General features: G+C 45.6%; 1 protein-coding gene across 2 annotated transcripts in view; it reads right to left on the bottom strand.

Moving 5' to 3' along the window:
- The window catches only part of CRACR2A (calcium release activated channel regulator 2A), a 990950-nt gene that overhangs the window by 754941 nt on the left and 217879 nt on the right, over nt 1-18130 (bottom strand). The gene's annotated exons all lie outside the window — the stretch shown is intronic.

Raw genomic sequence — 18130 nt, forward strand, 5'->3', positions numbered from 1 at the left:
GGGCTCTAATGTCTCTGGTGGCCATCTTGGGAGACTTATTTGTTATGAAGTTTCCTAATTTACTCATTTACTACAGTCTCCTCAGTAGGAAATACTTTCAGTTTTTAACTTTGGTTCCATCACGAAGGCATTCAGATGTGTCACACATTTGCCATAAATTCTGAATGTTAGCACTCTAGTTGCTCATTAGATCACTGTAGTAAAGCTACCGCTCACCAGGGAAGTCTGCTGCTGGTATTGAAAGTACATGTTCCAGTCTGCATATCAGAATTGTTTTTAATGAAAAAGAAGAGGATTAGAGAACACTGGCGGCTGGTGGATTTCTAAAGAGGTGGGGCGAAAAATGTTGTACCCCAATGTAACACGCGAGCGAGCGAAGCGAGCGTGCCCGAACTGGAAAAGGAGGGTGCGGGGGGGTTCTCCCCCCGCAAGAAATTTTTGAAAAAAGGGATTCAAATGGAGAGTTTTGCACCACATATTTACTGCAAATTGTTGAAAAAAGGGGGAATCCAAATATAGCATTTTGAAGCACAAGTGTGAAGCAAACATTAGAATCAAACCAAGAATGTGCCCAATCCTCATACTGGTCTGCTTGCAAAATGACCCCCAAGCCAAGCACATACAACCAACAGAAATAGGCCTTCTAAGTGTTTCCTACCTGTAACACATCTCTGAACCACCTATGTTTTCATTGTATATAATAATGAAAATGCTGCAGATTGTTCTTATTTATCTTATGCAACGTACAACCATTGACAAAGACTATAGTCCTGGCTTGTTGTAGGTTTAATGTCACTCGTATTATATAGCTGGAGGCAATGACAGGAGACGCACAATACCAGTGGGGCAGCACACTATGCTAAGTACAGATTTTTAGCTTAACATTTTAAAGCCACTCTCATAATTACATCGGCTGCCCCTAGGAGAGACCCCCCCCCAGTTTTTTCATCCCACTTAAACCCCTGCACACATACTTTGCTTACACTTTTCATGAGAGCCCTGGGAAACTGGGACGCAGAGGTTACTCACACGTAAATCAGGGAAAGAAAAATAAACACCAAGCTCCCTAGAAGACACAGACTAACATTTGACCTCTGTCTCTGATTGCACAGCAAATGTGACAAGATAAGAACAAGATTTAAAAGCTTGTTTACAGAAAGCGAGTTTGTGGAAAAACATAGTATACAAGATTTTGGCAATGGAAGGGACAATCCAGACAGCCTAAAACAAAGCCAGCAAACAGAAAATGTGAGTTACAAACCACACAGCTAATGGTGAGCAACTGGCGGAATGCATTCCTGGGTCAAATTTCTGAATGTCCCCAATGTCTTTAGCAAACCAGACATCTATGCGGTTTGGTAGGCTGAGACATAAAAAAGTAGTTTTATGAATATAAGCAGTGGAAAGATAGGTTTCATCCAGTCTAAGGGATTGTAAAGAAGCTATTTTCCAGGGGAATGACAAACACGAGAGGAAGAAAAGACATCAACTAATAAGCAAGCAAACAAGCGAATAGACAGGCAACTAATGATTAGCAATGAGCTGGCACAAAGTCCACTGGAAGTTTTTGATATGGTTCACAGAATGTCATTTACGCACTGACAGCTAAAAGGTATCTGTAGGCAAGATCTAAAAATAACAGATGAATGCCAATGCCTAGGTCCTTGCATTGGGGGAATGGGACTATTGGGCTACTAAGCGTTTGGCGGGCTGAAGGGAGAGGGTGCAAATGCATGCCTGTGAGCGAGTGCATAGCTGGAAAGATGAAAGCATCTGTGCATGGATGAAAAGATGAATGTGTGAAAAGATGGATGCTTGCCGTTATCTCCCCATTTTGAGGGTAGAGAAAACAAAGGCTTCCCCAGCTCCATGAAACAGAGAAATCTGGGGAGAGGTTGCATTGTCATGGCTATGCTGGGATCAGGGAAAGACAAATTTCAAGTCCCAGAACATTATGCCATTTTGTTTTGAGTTTAAGTCTGATGCATTGAGAAAAGTATGGCCACAACACAATGGGGCCACTGACCGTGTACAAACACACTGGTGAATGTATTAATGCACCAGTGTCTGTACTGATGCGTCAATGGATGCCTTAGAGTGGGAGCGTACATAGATGGCTAAATAGTTATGGACAAGTGCCTGGGTGTGACTGGATTGATAAAGGAAGGTGCAGATGTGGCGGAAGTCAAGAGCTGGATGCCTAGGTCTATTCATAGTCTTCTCTAAGTAACTGCTTCTAGAAGCCACAATTTCACAGCTGTAATGTGCGTTACAGAAGAATTTCTCCTGAAAAGTAGCAGTAGAAAAAAAAAATCACAAAAGCACAAACAAATTCCAGGTGCTGGCCAACTTTTTATGTTAAACGTACAGGCTTGTAAATGCTGAACTCTCAGTGGGAGAATGGGTTCTTTTTGCCTCTCACACTCCTCCGGGCATGTTCAGTGGGAGAAGCAGGATTCCTACTAGTGGACAATGAATTTTGTGGCCTTTCACATTTTGATCTTAATGCAGGTGGTGACAAATTGAATAGGCTCTTGAAGACACATGGCCTCATACCCAGTATTGATTTAGTTGCAAAAGAAATCCTGAGTCACGTAACGTTCACGGGTAGAGGGAGGACGCCCTTAATTGATTTTATCACACTATCTAAGGCTTGGGCTAGAAAGGTGTGTAAGTTTAAATTGTAAAGTGTGTTCTGAATGACCATAACCCACTTGTTTTAGGCCTTAACCTGCGGCCGCCCTTGGTGTCTATGAATGGGATGGTTTGCCACATCGTATATATGAGAAATAGGGGTGTGCGCCGTAAATGGAGGGATGACGAACCAAAGGTCTTCTTAGTCCAGCTTGTGGAGAATCAGAGGGAGCACTTTGAGCTTTGTCTAAGTGCTGCACCCGATCTGGGTTTGGTGCTACGGGCCTTTGCCAAAATGTGTAAGAAGCCAACTGAGCAATTAAAATTAACACTATTTAAGCAACACCATGCCAGAGGCACAATAAATGGTTTGATAAGTCATGCTCACCAGCTCATAGTAGCCTCACACAAGCTCTAAAAAGCTTGCTGAGGCTTTTGCTAGAAATTAGAAACTGTAGGACGCTCTATAAAGAAGCCATTAGTTTAAGGAAAGGGAGGCTTAGGAGCAGCTTATTGTTGCCTGTGCAAGGAATGATGCGTCTCAATTTTGGAAGGAAGTCAATGCACCTTTCTTTTCAAGTAGCTCCGCAATTAGCATAGATGGGACCATTCCTGAACATGTATTGGTCAAACACTTTACAAATTTCTATGATTCTAATAAACTGGAACCCATTGAGATTATCGCCATTGAGGATTCAATTGGCCTAGGAGGTGCAGAAGAGCAAACAATCTCCCTTGGGAACATAATCTCGGCTCTGAATAGATGCCCAAGCAACAATGCACTGGTACCAGATGGGTGCCTGTTGACCCTTTTAAGCACAGTTTGGCACTTTGGGCCCTAATACTGGGGAATGTGCTTCAGAGTGCGAGCTGTGATGATCCCCCTAAACCATGGTCTAGGGCAACAACTGTCCCAATTTTTAAAACGGGAGGACAAGCGTGAGGCAGTCCCAGAAATTCTGACCATTACTTATGTGTTCTGAAGTGGATATTGGGGTCACCAGCAGAGACACAGGAATTGTTAGAATCGTTTTGAAGGGTAGACGGCAGGGGTCATGTGCGCGTCGAAGAGAGCAAGTCCCGGTGCAGACACATGACGGCACACGGCACATCACTTGTTTCCCTTTGTAACATCATAAAGTGAAGTGAAAAAATGGGCCTGGGCCTTACCGGCTGGTGGTGAACTGCTCGAGTTCACATAACACCAATTATGTCTCATTGATATGCATTGATATAGCTCAAGTCCGCTGTCTGTTCTCTGCAGCTCCCTTTACTCAGTCAGTTAAGTGTGCGCTCCTCAAGTGAGAAATGGCACAGATCTGTTCCCTATTATTACTGCTCAGTGCTTGTCATACAGAAGCGCAAGGGAGATCCGTCAGAGACGATCCACTCCAGGATTTACCAGATGCTCCACGATTCTTACATTTTTAAGATCCTTGCATGAGTAGCTCGTCTACTCCTGAGTTATCCTTTGCATTTTAGGACTTCTAGTCCTGATTTCCAAATGGAATCAACAGGACTACGCTTCCCAGAATGCAAAGAAGATGGTCGCATCTCTTACCACTTTGCAAACTCAACATATATATGACAAGGGTTGTACGTATCGAAGTTTAACATATAGAATTACTATATTAGTTCTTTGAAAGCTATCGTGTTCTCTTCAGGCTGAGCTTTTACGAGAAACCTTCTGGTTCCCCTCCAAGAAAATGTTTTGAAAAACCATGCATAAGGGTGCCTTAAATGGATCTCAAGATATCAATATTGGTCACACCTTAATCTGCTTAAGGGGCACTGAAAGGTCCTATAGCCCTTTCTCTGCCCACCTCTCCTCTTTTCTCTCATCGCCCTCTCACAGGCTATGCCCTTTGTCTTTCTCTCCCTTCTCCCTCTTCCCACCTCCAATGCTCAGAGATACAGAGACATCCATCAGCCAAGAGGCTGTGTGTGGGAAAGTGGCTATGTAAATGAGAGCAAAGTTTTGTCTGACAATGCAGATGTCACACGATTGGAGGAGCCACCTTAAGTACATGACGTAGTTACATAGAGGGCATTACACTGCTTCCTTCTACTGTGCACATAAAAGGAAATTAAAGAGTGAAAAAAAGAAGTGCAAAGAGAGAATGCAGGATTAATTTGTGCAATAAAAGAGTCCAAGTGAGAGAAAGGTGATTATACAGAGAGGATAGGGTCGAGAAATTAAAAGAAAGCAGCCATGTAAACGTAGCTGTCAGTGAAGGTGTGAAAATATTAGCAAACTCTAAAACAAAGGTGACAAGGTGTGAAGGTGGCCTTTTTAAAGATTTAAGCCTTTCATAAGTGAGGCGGAAAAGCATCTCCCTTGGTGACAAATGAAAAAGTCAAGTACTTAGCTTTAAATCTGACTAATTACCTTGTTTAAAAGCTGAACCTAGAACATGTATGATATACAAAGCCTTGCAGCTAACAAGCACACAGAAGACTGGTAGATCAACGTTAAAAAAGGGTCTGCTTGGTATGGTGGAGAACATAGATGTCAGACTGTACATTTATAATACTGCTTCCCATCAAAAGGCAGGACTTGGAACAGTAGTGAAGGTGATGAAAACACTAAATGTGCTGTATGACCGACTATACACCTGCTTCACTGCATAAAAACAGTTTATTAACAGTCTGTAATGCACGGTCCTCAGGTTTCTGTAGTTAAGTGGTTGCCATGTTCACTTCAAGTACACACAGTCCCAGCTTTGAGCTCAAGTATCAACATGTTTTTTATTAACAATAAAAGAGATTTTCTTAGATATGGCAGTAAAAGAAAGCCTTGATTGTATTAAAGGCATACAACGCAAATATTATGCAGTCCCCAGCCATGCTACCTTATTCACAGCAGCCACTAACAACGAAAAGGGACTTCATCCTCTATAACTCTCATGAGTCTACACAGATTGAGTTATCCAATCAAAATGTTCTATAATCCATACAAACAGGAGCAGAACAACTTAATTTTCATTCATCCTTACTGACTCTCCAGTGTGCATCAGTAAACTATGCACCTGTAAGCCAATCACTTGGTCACGTGCAGACTGCTTGGGAAGTGCTGTGTCATGAAAACCGAGACTGTAAAAAACAGGAAACACAGACACTTGCTAATACAATCATTATAGTTTTGGAGGAAGAAATGCAACAGACCCGGTGCTGACACATGATGGCACATCACTTGTTTCCCTATGTAAAATAAATCATAAAGTGAAGTGAAAAAATGGGCCTGGGCCTTACCGGATGGTGGTGAACTGCTCGAGTTCACATAATTTCTAATTTCTAATTTAAAACATTTATAAAGCGCAGCGTGCACCGTACGGTTTCTTGGCGCTAGTAGGGAGTTCGGCAACAGAGGCAAAATTAACCTGTCGTAAAGAAGAAGGGAGATTACACGGAGAAGGCCTGTTTGAAAAGGAGCGTTTTTAGGTCTTTACGAAAAGAAAGGTAGTGGGTGGCAGAACGAAGGTGATCAGGAAGGGAGTTCCAGAACGTGGGGGCTAAGGTAGAAAAGTTGGTTCCACCCCACTTTTTACGTTTGAAACGTGGGATTTGAAGGAGAGATTTGGAAGAAGAGCGAAGCTCTCTAGTGGGGACGTATTCTTTTATTAACGAGGAGATGAAGGCAGGGGCAGTGCCTTGGCGGGCCTGGAAGACCATGCAGCCGGTCTTAAAAAGGGAACGTTCCTTAACAGGAAGCCAGTGAAGCTCCCTGAGGAGCGGTGTGGAGTGATGATAACGTGGGAGACCAAAGACCAGCCGGGCCGCCTGGTTCTGGACCATCTGGAGCCTCCGCAGGCTGTATGCTGGGATGCCGTTGTAGAGGGCATTGGCATAGTCCAGCCGCGATATCACCAGTGCGGCCATGATCAACTTGAGTGCCTGGGGGAAAAAAAACGGGAAACAGTGCGGATGGTTCGGAGGGTGAGGAAGCAGGAGGAGACCACAGAGCCGATCTGTGAATGAAGGGTGAGCTGGTTGTTCACCCTAACACCCAGTGTTTTGACCGAGGCTGAAGGAGTGGGGGAGGGACCAAGAGAGGGGGGCCAGAAGAGAGAATTCCAGGGACTGGAAGAACCACCGGTGAGAACCAACTCGGTTTTATCCGGGTTCAGTTTGAGGTGGTTGTGGTTCATCCAGTCCCTGATGAAAGTCATGGAAGACTGGAAGTTAGAAACAGAGAGAGGAGAAGAAGACAGATCAAAGATGAGCTGGAGGTCATCGGCGTAATTGTACACGGTGACCTCCAGCTGCTGAAGAGCGAAAATAAGAGGGGAGATATAAAGATTGAATAGTAGAGTGGAAAGAGAGGAGCCCTGGGGAACACCACAGGTGACAGGGAGTGGAGTGGTCGTGAAGTCTCCTAGCCGAACCGCCTGGGTGCGGTCCCTCAGGAAGGAGGAAAGCCAAATCAGGGCTGAACCCTCAATTCCAGCCGCCTTGACACGGGACAGTAAGATGGTGTGGTCCACCGTGTCAAAGGCGGCGGAGAGATCGAGGAGTACCAGCGCCTGATGTTTGTTATTATCCATACCCTTCCTGAGGTTGTCCAGGACCGAGACCACAACTGATTCGGTCGAGTGCCTGGGGCGAAAGCCGGCCTGGCGGGAGGCCAATCCCCCATTAACCTCTACGTGGGCACTGAATACTGCGGTGACATGGCGTTCCAGCACCTTGCCCAGAAAGGGCAGCAGGGAAATGGGGCGGTAATTGGCTGAGATGGACGAGTCAGCGCCAGGCTTTTTTAAGATGGGCACTATAGTGGCTGATTTGAGCGCAGGGGTCACTACTCCCTGCGCAAGGGAGTTGTTGAGGAAAGTAATGGGGGATTCAGGGCAAGAGGAATACATTTGTTGCAGGATTCGTGCCGGACAGATGTCTGCCGGAGAACCCGACTTTACTTTGGGGAGTATCTCCCGGAATCTTGCCTCAGTGAGGGGAGGGATAGAGGTAAGATGACATTGAACAGTGGGAGGGGAGGGATCCACAAAGGCAGACGAAGGAGGGGGGATGTTGGCCTTGATGGTATCGATCTTCTCCAAGAAGTAAATGTTGAGTTGGTCGCATAGTGACTGAGAAGGGGGGATTTGGGGTGAAGCTCTGTTGGAATAGGCCAGGTCATTCACTATACCGAATATTTCCCTAGGTTTGTTCTCGGCTGACATTATTTTTGTTGAAAAATAGGAGGTTTTGGCGGAGAGAATTGCAATTTTGTATTCGGCAAGTGATGTGAGATAGATGGTTTTTAGTGAGGGGTGGTAAGTTCTTCTCCACTGCCTCTCTGCCTGTCGAGCGGTCAGTTTTAGCTCTTTTAGGTGGTCGTTAAACCACCTGTTGGAGTCCTTGGGTCGCCGGATGGAAATGCGACGCAGGGGAGCCACTGAGTCACAGCCTCCAGTCAGCCAGGTATTAATGGCGTTGGCTTGGGAGTCGGATGAAAGACCAGAAAGGGTTGGAGTGGAGTTCCGAAGCAGAGAGGACAAGGAAGGGAAATCGACTCTGTTCCAATTCCGCGCCCAGGTATTTTTGGCGTGTGGGGCTTTGGATACAGGGTTGGAAGAGATGGAAAAAGCAATAAGGGCATGGTCGGACCAGGGACAGGGAGATATAGTCACCGAGGAGACTGGAAGATTAAGGGACCAAACCTGGTCAAGTATGTGACCGTGCGAATGAGTGGGGATAGTTATGTGCGGGACAAAGTTCAGAGAAAAAAGAGATTCTGTGAACTCTTTCGAAGCAGTGCACTCAGAGGGGTCCGAGGGCCAGTAGTTAAAATCCCCTAGCACCAAAACCGAGGCGTAGTTGACCACTAAATTGGCCAGCAGGTCTTGAAATGCCGGTAAGAACAGAGACGAAGACTGGGGTGGGCGATACATTAGAAGTAAGGTAATAGGGGGAGAAAAGGAGAGGGAACGGGCTACAAGGAACTCAGTGAGGTGGATGGGGGGAGAGGGAAGGGTTTGAAAATTCAATTCAGACCGAGCGATTAACGCCACACCACCACCAACCCTGCCCGCCGAGCGGTCGGCACGCAGGGCAACGTAGGAAGGGGGGAGGGTAGCCAAGAGAACGGGGAGGGAAGAATCACAAAACCAGGTTTCGGTCAAGAGCAGTAAGTCAGGCTTCTCAGTATCAAGCAGGACAAACAGCTCGTGATGGTGCTTGACCGCTGACCTGGTGTTGAGTAAGAGAACAGATAGCGACGGAGCAGGGGGGGGGGGTCAGGTAGGGGAGGGCCATGTGGCGGAGGGGCCAACCGGGAGGGCGGCAATGTAGGAGTAGAAGAGGAGGCAAGCCCTAATGAGGCGATGTGCCTGCGGACGGTTTCTGAGAGAGGCCAATGGCCTTGGAGGATGGTAAGCTCCTCAGGGGAGTATGATGTTAATTTGGCATGGGGTCGTGCCCCTAGCCCCGTCCGGCCGCGGACGGGCGCAGACGGGCTTGCCCTAGGCGCGTCCGCTGCGCACGTCCGCTGCGCGTTCTGGGGTTACACATTAATATAGGAGATCCTAAAGGCGGGAAGGGGGCGTGGCCTCTAGGTGGGCGTGGCCAGCCGTGGAGGAAGCCGGAGGGAGGGGGTCACGTGAGCGCTAAATCCGCTGCACGGCGCCCTCGAGATGCAAGTAGCAGTAGTAGTGAAGGTAAGTTTTAAAATCACAAATACACAAAATTACATTTGTAAAAGCACACTCCCGGCTATTTTGCCTCAGGAGACTCGATCCAACCGAGCGCTAGCGGCTCAGCGCTTAAGTAGGGCGGGAAGGGGGCGTGGCCTCTAGGTGGGCGTGGCCAGCCGTGGAGGAAGCCGGAGGGAGGGGGTCACGTGAGCGCTAAATCCGCTGCACGGCGCCCTCGAGATGCAAGTAGCAGTAGTAGTGAAGGTAAGTTTTAAAATCACAAATACACAAAATTACATTTGTAAAAACACACTCCCGGCTATTTTGCCTCAGGAGACTCGATCCAACCGAGCGCTAGCGGCTCAGCGCTTAAGTAGGGCGGGAAGGGGGCGTGGCCTCTAGGTGGGCGTGGCCAGCCGTGGAGGAAGCCGGAGGGAGGGGGTCACGTGAGCGCTAAATCCGCTGCACGGCGCCCTCGAGATGCAAGTAGCAGTAGTAGTGAAGGTAAGTTTTAAAATCACAAATACACAAAATTACATTTGTAAAAACACACTCCCGGCTATTTTGCCTCAGGAGACTCGATCCACATAACACTGTCACATAACACTGTCTGCAGACTCTGCACACCGTCACGATGTGCACAGCACACGTCCCTCTCCTAACAGCTAACTTTTGTGCCCATTGACTAGCTGCTGCAGCCTCCCAGCAGTAATTCATACTGCTGCCTGGACCAACTCGACCAAAAATCATGCAGTCAGTCATGCTGCGCAGAAGAATGTCAGAAATGGCGTCCAGTAACGCGGGAAGCAGCCTCACTCACAAGAGGTTGTGTCTGCGCAGACTCGATCCTTGAGTCACTGACTGCCACGCCCTTTCCCGAATCGTCACTGCAGTGTCCCACCCACGCCCTGTAAAGAGTTGGGAAAGGGTGGGGTGACAAGGCTCCTCACTCCGTGATTGACGTGGAGGTTTTGTTATCCCGGGCTTGCACTTAAAACGCCCGGGGCAAACTTAACCTCTACGCCATCAGGGGGAGGAGACTGGGCTTTGAATCCAAGCCTTTGCCGAGCTGATGACATCACAGCCTTCAGGGATGTGAGGTTGTCAGCCCGGCAAATGCTTAGATTTCTTTCAGCGCGCCCGGGCAGAAAACAGACAATCACGTGATGACTGTCAGTGCAGACAGTGTCTGCTCGACAGTGCTCCGTGTACATCATAAAATAAGTTAAATTACACAAAGAGGGCACCTTTTTAAATGGAAATAAATAAACGAGCATTCAGAATTATTATTGCTCTATGTAACGGAGGCGGAGCCCCGACGCCCATAAAGAGAAACCGCCACTGTTTGAGAAGTCACTCAAAATGTGCCCTACTTTTTCTTTCTGCAGCACTAATCATACTTTCTATGGCAACATGAACCCCCTCATTTTGCTCCTTTTTAAATTAAATGTTTTAAGAGTTACCACTTTATTCCAACCAAATGGCTTCAGGTGTGCTATACTTTTGTTATAAGTAAGGCTATTAGCACTCTAGTTGTTCTTTAGAACACTCTAGGAAGCTGCAGTAGAACACAAAGGAATCAACTGACAGTCTCTGCCCTTGTTGGATGTACATGTTTTACTGAGAATGTCAGACTTCATTCTCACATGACTGAGAAAGATAATGTGAATTTACAGACAATATGCTCTCAGTTTAGCTTATAGATCACCTTCCAAGCCTCTCTGGGAAAAGCATGAGAAAATAGGTTTCTCTCAAACATGATTCATGATATCCCAGCAGAAGGCTTTATCACATGGTAAAATCACCTTAAAACACACCACAATTCCTAAAATGAGTATGGTACCATCAACAAATGATTTATAATGTAACTAAAGTCTTAAAACCTTCTATTAACTGCAATGCTTTTTATTGAGGTGCTATCATGTATATTGGTCCCAAGATGGCTGCCAACACTTCTTGGATGAAGTGCTGACAGGCAATCAGATCTCACGATGAGATGTGTGTTAGGCTCCGCCCAGATATATATGTATTTTTTCCTTTAATATCTTAAAAACTACTGAACAGATTTCCAAAATTTAACCAAAAGGCACGAGTGTGAACCAAGGACTACCTCTTTGCCAAATTTGGTGTAATTCCGTTCAGTAGTTCGGGCTGTAGCTGCGATTAAAGGTTCCTATGGAAATTGCATGGGGAAAACACGTTTTGGGACCCCCCCTTTTTTCTCGGCCCACTTGACGAATCACCCTGAGACTTTTAGGATAGGAGCTGATCGGAGCTGGCAATATGTTTTGAAAACTCCGTGAAGATTCGTTGACCGGCGCCAAAGTTATTCCAAATAGAATGTTGCGGATTTCCTATGGATAATAGGTCCTAACTATAACTACCTACTGGCGACCGCCAGTAGGTAATATATATACTGGGACGGAACCACTGAAGAGGCACTTGAATTTGTTGAGATACTCAACATTAACGAATTTAACCTTTCGTTTACTAGCCATTTGCACAACAACGAGGTTAACTTTCTTGACTTGAAAATAAAAGTTGAGGGCAATTCTCTTTCATCGATCTTGTTCAGGAAGGAGACGGCTGGCAATAGTCTCCTTCCTGCCCAAAGCTGCCACCCCAGCAACCTTGTTAACTCTATACCCATGGTCGAATTCTTACGCGCCAAATGAAATTGCTCTAACGAAAGCGATTATGCCCGAGAGGTTAGCATAATGACTGAACGCTTTAGACAGAGAGGATATGGGAAAAAGTGCATTGCCTCAGCCACCAAGAAAGCCAATTCAATAGAGAGAAAGAGCCTTATCAAAGAGAAAGAAAAAACCAGAGGAGATTCACAAGAAATCACTTCTAGGTTTATTACTGATTTTCATGGACAAGCCGGGAATGTTAGGAAAGCCATTGGAATATACTGGGATGTCCTGAAACTTGACAAAGACCTGGTCAAGGGCATCAGTGAACACCCCCAAATTACATACCGCAGAGCCAAGTCCCTTAAAGATATGATATGCGCCACAATGATCCCTGTTAACACCAAGACCAATCCTGTGAGAGGGGTTTTTGTGTGCGGAAAATGCAAAGCGTGCAGATTCAGTAAAATCATAATAGAGGTTAAACTGTCCAAAAACACTGAACCTTTCAAAATCCTTACCCATGTTTCATGTCTAACTGACCATGCAGTATATGCACTCCAATGTCCGTGTCAACTGTACTACATTGGCAGTACCAAACATCCTGCCAAAAAGAGAGTGCTCGAACACATGCGAGCGATCACGAAAAGGGATAAACAATACCCCATCATCAGACATTTTGCGTTGCACCACAAAAGTAGCGCCTGCTTACTGTCCTTTTGCGTTCTTGTTTCTGTGCCCACTAGAGAGAGGGGGGGAGACAGAATACAGGAACTGCGAAGGCTAGAATCTAGACTCATCATAAAGTACCACACTATGCAGCCAGAAGGCCATAATTTTGATGAGGGACTGTCCGTTCATCTTGGATAAGAACAGTTATGTTACCAGAATTTTGCTCTTCAAACCTTAATTTTTAATATGGTATGTGAGATGTATGTTGTTTTTAAGAGATACACTGAATCACTTACAGAGTCAAATTTTACTCTGTTTTATTTCACAGATCTTTGGGAAGCTGAATCAGGAGAATTCATTTTTTCACGGCTATGGCACCAGAACATATGAAGCACGTATGGCAGTAGAGACTGTATGAACTTTCCCAGATTGGAACGTTTATGTTGGCCAGACGACCTTGGTATGATGTATATCAGATAATTTAGGAACAACTGATATGCCTGTTTAACTTACACCAGGCTGATTTGCCCACTGGGGCTGGACTGAGTGTACTCTGATAGTGTTATCAGATAAGAATTTGGTTGGTAGCACTGGTGGAGTCTACCTGACCGAGAGGGTCTGAGCAAGGTTTTTGAATTCAGAATGCTTTATTAGCAGCAGCTTGTCTGTTATGCCATGATTGAAAGGCATCATGAGTTTCATGGTTTGATGCATGCCTGAAATGCCCACAGGGGCGGGATCCGTAAGAGACAAATATTTTATGACACAAACAAGCTGCTGGCTCCAAGCGTTAGCATTTCAACTATGTTGCACTTTTTGTTCTCTGCAATGTTACAAAATACGCGCACAATACTAATTAATGCATTTGACATGTTTGTATCTTTTCGTATTGTTTTTTCGTATTATTTTTACAATTTACTGTATGCCGTGAGCAGTTTCAATGTAGCTCCGTTATGTCATGCCATTCAGCTCTGCAAGTCTGTTTTCTAATTTCTTTGTAACATGTGACCTCTATATTATTGACACAAACACAAACACTCGCACTCGTGACAAAGAAGGCTTGCCTTCGAAACGCGTCGAGTGGAGCTTCTGAAATAAAGCACGCTTTTCTGCATTCTGTGGCCCGGACAATCCTTTTCTGACCTTTGCAAGGATAAGTTTTGTAATTTTCGTGGGACTCGCTATCCCGTCGGGGCCCGCCGCTGGCAGTGGCAGGGGTCTATATATATTCCCAGAAAAAAACATAGGTTTCAGGGACGTTATAGTTAGTTGCGGTACAAAAGAGGGTGGTGATGGATGGAGCATCTCAATCAATCAAACACTCACACCCAGTCAAAAGATCTGGGTTTAATCCATCACCGTTCTTTAGCACACTCTGCCACTCCAGTTCAGATATGGCTATATGCAAATCAGTCTGACCCTGTGCCTCATGGGAACAGTCCAGCCCGAACTGCCAAGCCATGCCTTCCCTGGACAGGAAACAAGCTTCCGAGGACCGGTTTCTGGCATTCCAGCCGTCTTCAGCCCGGCTTTCTTGAAGCCAGTGGCAAAGTGAGCAAGGGACTCACGTCTGAGCATACCCTGCCACACTTATGGTGGCCAAAAGCGGTACAAAAGGGGGTGGTGATGGACGGAGCATCTGAATCAATCAAACACTCACACCCAGTCAAAAGATCTGGGTTTAATCCATCACCGTTCTTTAGCCCACTCTGCCACCCCAGTTAAGACATTGCTATATGCAAATCAGTCTGACCCTGTGCCTCATGGGAACAGTCCAGCCCGAACTGCCAAGCCATGCCTTCCCTTTGCCACTGGATTCAAGCAAGCCGGGCTGAAGACGGCTGTAATGCCAGAAACCGGTCCTCGGAAGCTTGTTTCCGGTCCAGGGGAGGACCGGTAGACATGTAGCTATGCACGCATCCTCCTGCAAGCACAACACACGTATGCTGGTCTGGCGTACACAGGTCAGCGCAGGGGTGTGCCTATCCGGCAAGGGAAAAGGGGTGTCTCCGACAAGTCTGTGTGCAGGAAGTGCGGTAAGTGTGTTTCTGTGTTCTGGTGTGTCCTGCTTCAAGGCAGCAGACGATGTTGTAAAGTGGCATACACCACCACCAAACGGCACTCTCATGGTGTAGTTCGAATACCGCAGGACATGCCGTAATAGGCATTACAATGCTGTGCCGTACGAGTGCACGGAATACAACAGCGAACCGTACAAAAGTGTGGGAACTCGTGGGAGGGAAGAGCAGCTGTTTGGCAATGTAACACACAGTGAACCCGCCCATGTGCCACTTGCTGGGCATCTCATTCATGATGACCATGGTCGCAGACATCCCACAACACCCACGACTGGCATTTGTACACATCCTGTATGAATGCAGCGTGGTTTACACTTTTATGCTCGTTCAGTGGTGTGATGTTGCCGGACTGTGTGACTTATGCGCCTTGCTGGTGTGTTTCATTTTGGCCATTGTTTGTCTATACTTGTGCTGTACTTGAATGTACATGTGTGCCATTGTGCCCATCTCCCCCGTCCCCCCACTCTCTGCGTCTTCCTCTTCCTGCTGCTGTTTTTTCTATAATTATGCTCCTCCACACATAAATACATGAAGAACAAATTAGAATACTTCTTTGATTCTTTTACGTTTCAAAATTTCTCTCTGTTAGTTTCTTTTTAATTTTCCATATAAACAGTTTTTTCCATATTCAACGACACATCGAAGTCAGCAGTGCAACGTATTCTAGCAACACACTTTCTAGAACATTCTACAACACGTGCAGGTTAAAAGTTCATCAATTTTTTAAATCTAACGATATTTTTTTGCAACATGTTCTCAAACATTTAACGGCATGTGCAGGTTAAAAGTTCACGATTGTTTTAAGTTTGAACAGTGCCTTCCAAATGCAAGTATCAGGGGTGGTTGAGTTGAGCAAATTTTATCCTAAAATATGTACTCCACGTTCAAAGTTCTTTTTTTTACCCAATCACAAATCACAAAGATACTTTTCCACAAAACGAATGTGCACCCTACTTATAAAAAACAATGCTTTTAATCTCCTAATCAGGTATCTTTTTGTATCTGAAAAAAAACTAGTTCCCCATCTTTAAACATATCTCACATGTACAAAGGAACTGCAAGAGCTACAGTCATCTTTCCATACCTTCCAGCCATACCTTCAAAATGCTAGTGTGGTTCGTAGGACATAGCTATGTTATCTGGTGCAAGAGGTATGCAGAACAGAGACGTATTGACTTAGACCTAGGTTTACAAAATGTGGACTTTAAATGGTTTCCACAGAGAGGATTGAAGTGGCACAAATTGTTGCCTTTGCTTAAAACCTGTTTGCATCTCCAACACCCTGACCTCATGATTGTGCAATGTGGTGGAAACGACCTAGGCAGATTGACTGGGGTAGGTTTGGAAATGCTTTTGAAGGACACCTGTGGACAATTGATGTTACTTTTGCCTCAAACTGTCTTTGTATATTCCAATATATGCCAAAGACAGACGTGGAAATGGTCAAGACAATTTTGTCCTCAGAATGAAAAATCTAGGAAGAAAGTCAACAAAGTTGTGTCTGCATACCTCAGAGACCACAAAATGGGGTCCATCTACATACGTTTTGATATAGCTGATCTCTACTGAAGTGATGGAGTACACTTCAGAGATCAGGGAAATCGCGTTTTCCTGAATAACTTGAAGCTGTGCATTCGCACGTATATGTAGCTCCAACTAATGAACACAAGGGCTCTTTTTAGAGCCACCCTATAACTTACAACTTAGGCCCACTATTTTAGGGCCAGGTAATGGCAACTCCCGGACCCCCGCCAAAATGTATTCTCCACACAGCTGTGCAACAGCGGCCACACCATCTCACTTTGCAACACAGAGCTCTCGCTTTGATCACTGACTCTACTCACACATAGGACTGTGTAATTTGTGCTTTACAAATACCGTATTGATTTACCTTCGCACTCCCTATACAACATCACCTGAGCACCATATACAAGTTGGACAGGTGTTGTACAGTGCCCAGAGCACATGACTTCACAGCATAGCACACACAGTTGAGGCTCACGGTTTCATCCCCGAGTCCAGCAGCAGCTCAATTTAACAGCATGACACTCTAGCCAATATCTCAATTAATTTCTGTATCCCACACTTTCAGACCGATAGGGGTCAGTAGTTCAGTGACTTTACCCTGAGTCCGTCAGCAGCTCAGTTTACGCTTCCAGTGCCATCAGACACGGAGGAGTGAGTAGTTTCCACTACACAAATACTGAATTGATTTGATACGTGCGAATTTACCTTCGCACTCCCTGTTTAACACCCCCTAAGCACAATACACAAGTTACAATGTTCGAAACAAAAGTTCATCCGAGTAGGTATAACTACATGCTCACACTACTTCGACAGATGTGGCACAGCGGCCAGAGCACATGACTTCACAGTATATGACACACAGTTTGGGCTCACACTCTCATCCCCGAGTCCGCCTGCAGCTCATCTTAGCACCATGAGACTCTAGACAATACCTGACATATTTTCCGTACCCCAGGACTTTCAGACCAGTTGGGGTCAGTAGTTCATCCTAGTAGGTATAAACACATGCTGACACTACTTCCACAGGTGTAGTGCAGCGGCCACGGCACATGACTTCACAGCATAAGACACACAATTTGGGCTCATGCTTTAATCCCCGACTCCCGCACCAGCTCACCTTAGCAGCATCAGACTCTAGGCAATACCTCACTTAATTTCCGTGGCCCAGCACTTTCAGACAGGTAGGTATGAGTAGTTAGCTCCGCACCTCCTGAATAGCACACCCTAAACACCCCAATGAGGTTACAGTGCTCCTACCCTTCTCTTTCATACTTTTTTGCCCTTTTTTCCCCTTACTCACTGCAACAGAATCACAAAATGGCGGCCAACACTTCCTAGTTGCACGAGACTGTAGACAATACCTCACATATTTTCTGTATCACTTTAGCAGCATCAGAATCTAGGCAATACCTCATTTAATTTCCGTAGCCCACCACTTTCACACCAGTAGGGGTGAATACTTCGCTTTTCACCCCCTCTATAGCACACCGTATACACCCCACAGAGGTACTCCTACCCTCCTCTTTCCCACTTTTTTCACCCTTTATTCCCCTTACTCATTTCAGCGGAATCACAAAATGGCAGTCAACACTTCCTAGCTGCAAACGCTCGCAGTGCTCGCAGTCAATCAGCAGCAAGCTCGTGCTCGTAATGCCTCAGCCAATCAGATGGCAAAATTCCCAAAATATTGATGTCTGTAAATTTCGATATTTCTCGAGAACAACTTAACAAATTTACACCAAATAAACAAAAAACTTGCTTTCTAGACCAAGACCCTTCTCCCTGCCAAATTTGGTGTAATTCCGTTCACCCATTCGACCTGTAGCCTTGTCTAAACTTTCCTATGGAAATTACCATGGAGAAAACGCGTTTTTTGGACCCCCCTTTTTTAAACAAAAATGTAAACACTTTATCTATACTAACATAATAAAGAGAGAGCCAAAACCTTTGAGGCCGG

Source organism: Lissotriton helveticus, chromosome 1_1, assembly GCF_964261635.1.
Source record: "Lissotriton helveticus chromosome 1_1, aLisHel1.1, whole genome shotgun sequence".
NCBI classification, from domain to species: domain Eukaryota; kingdom Metazoa; phylum Chordata; class Amphibia; order Caudata; family Salamandridae; genus Lissotriton; species Lissotriton helveticus.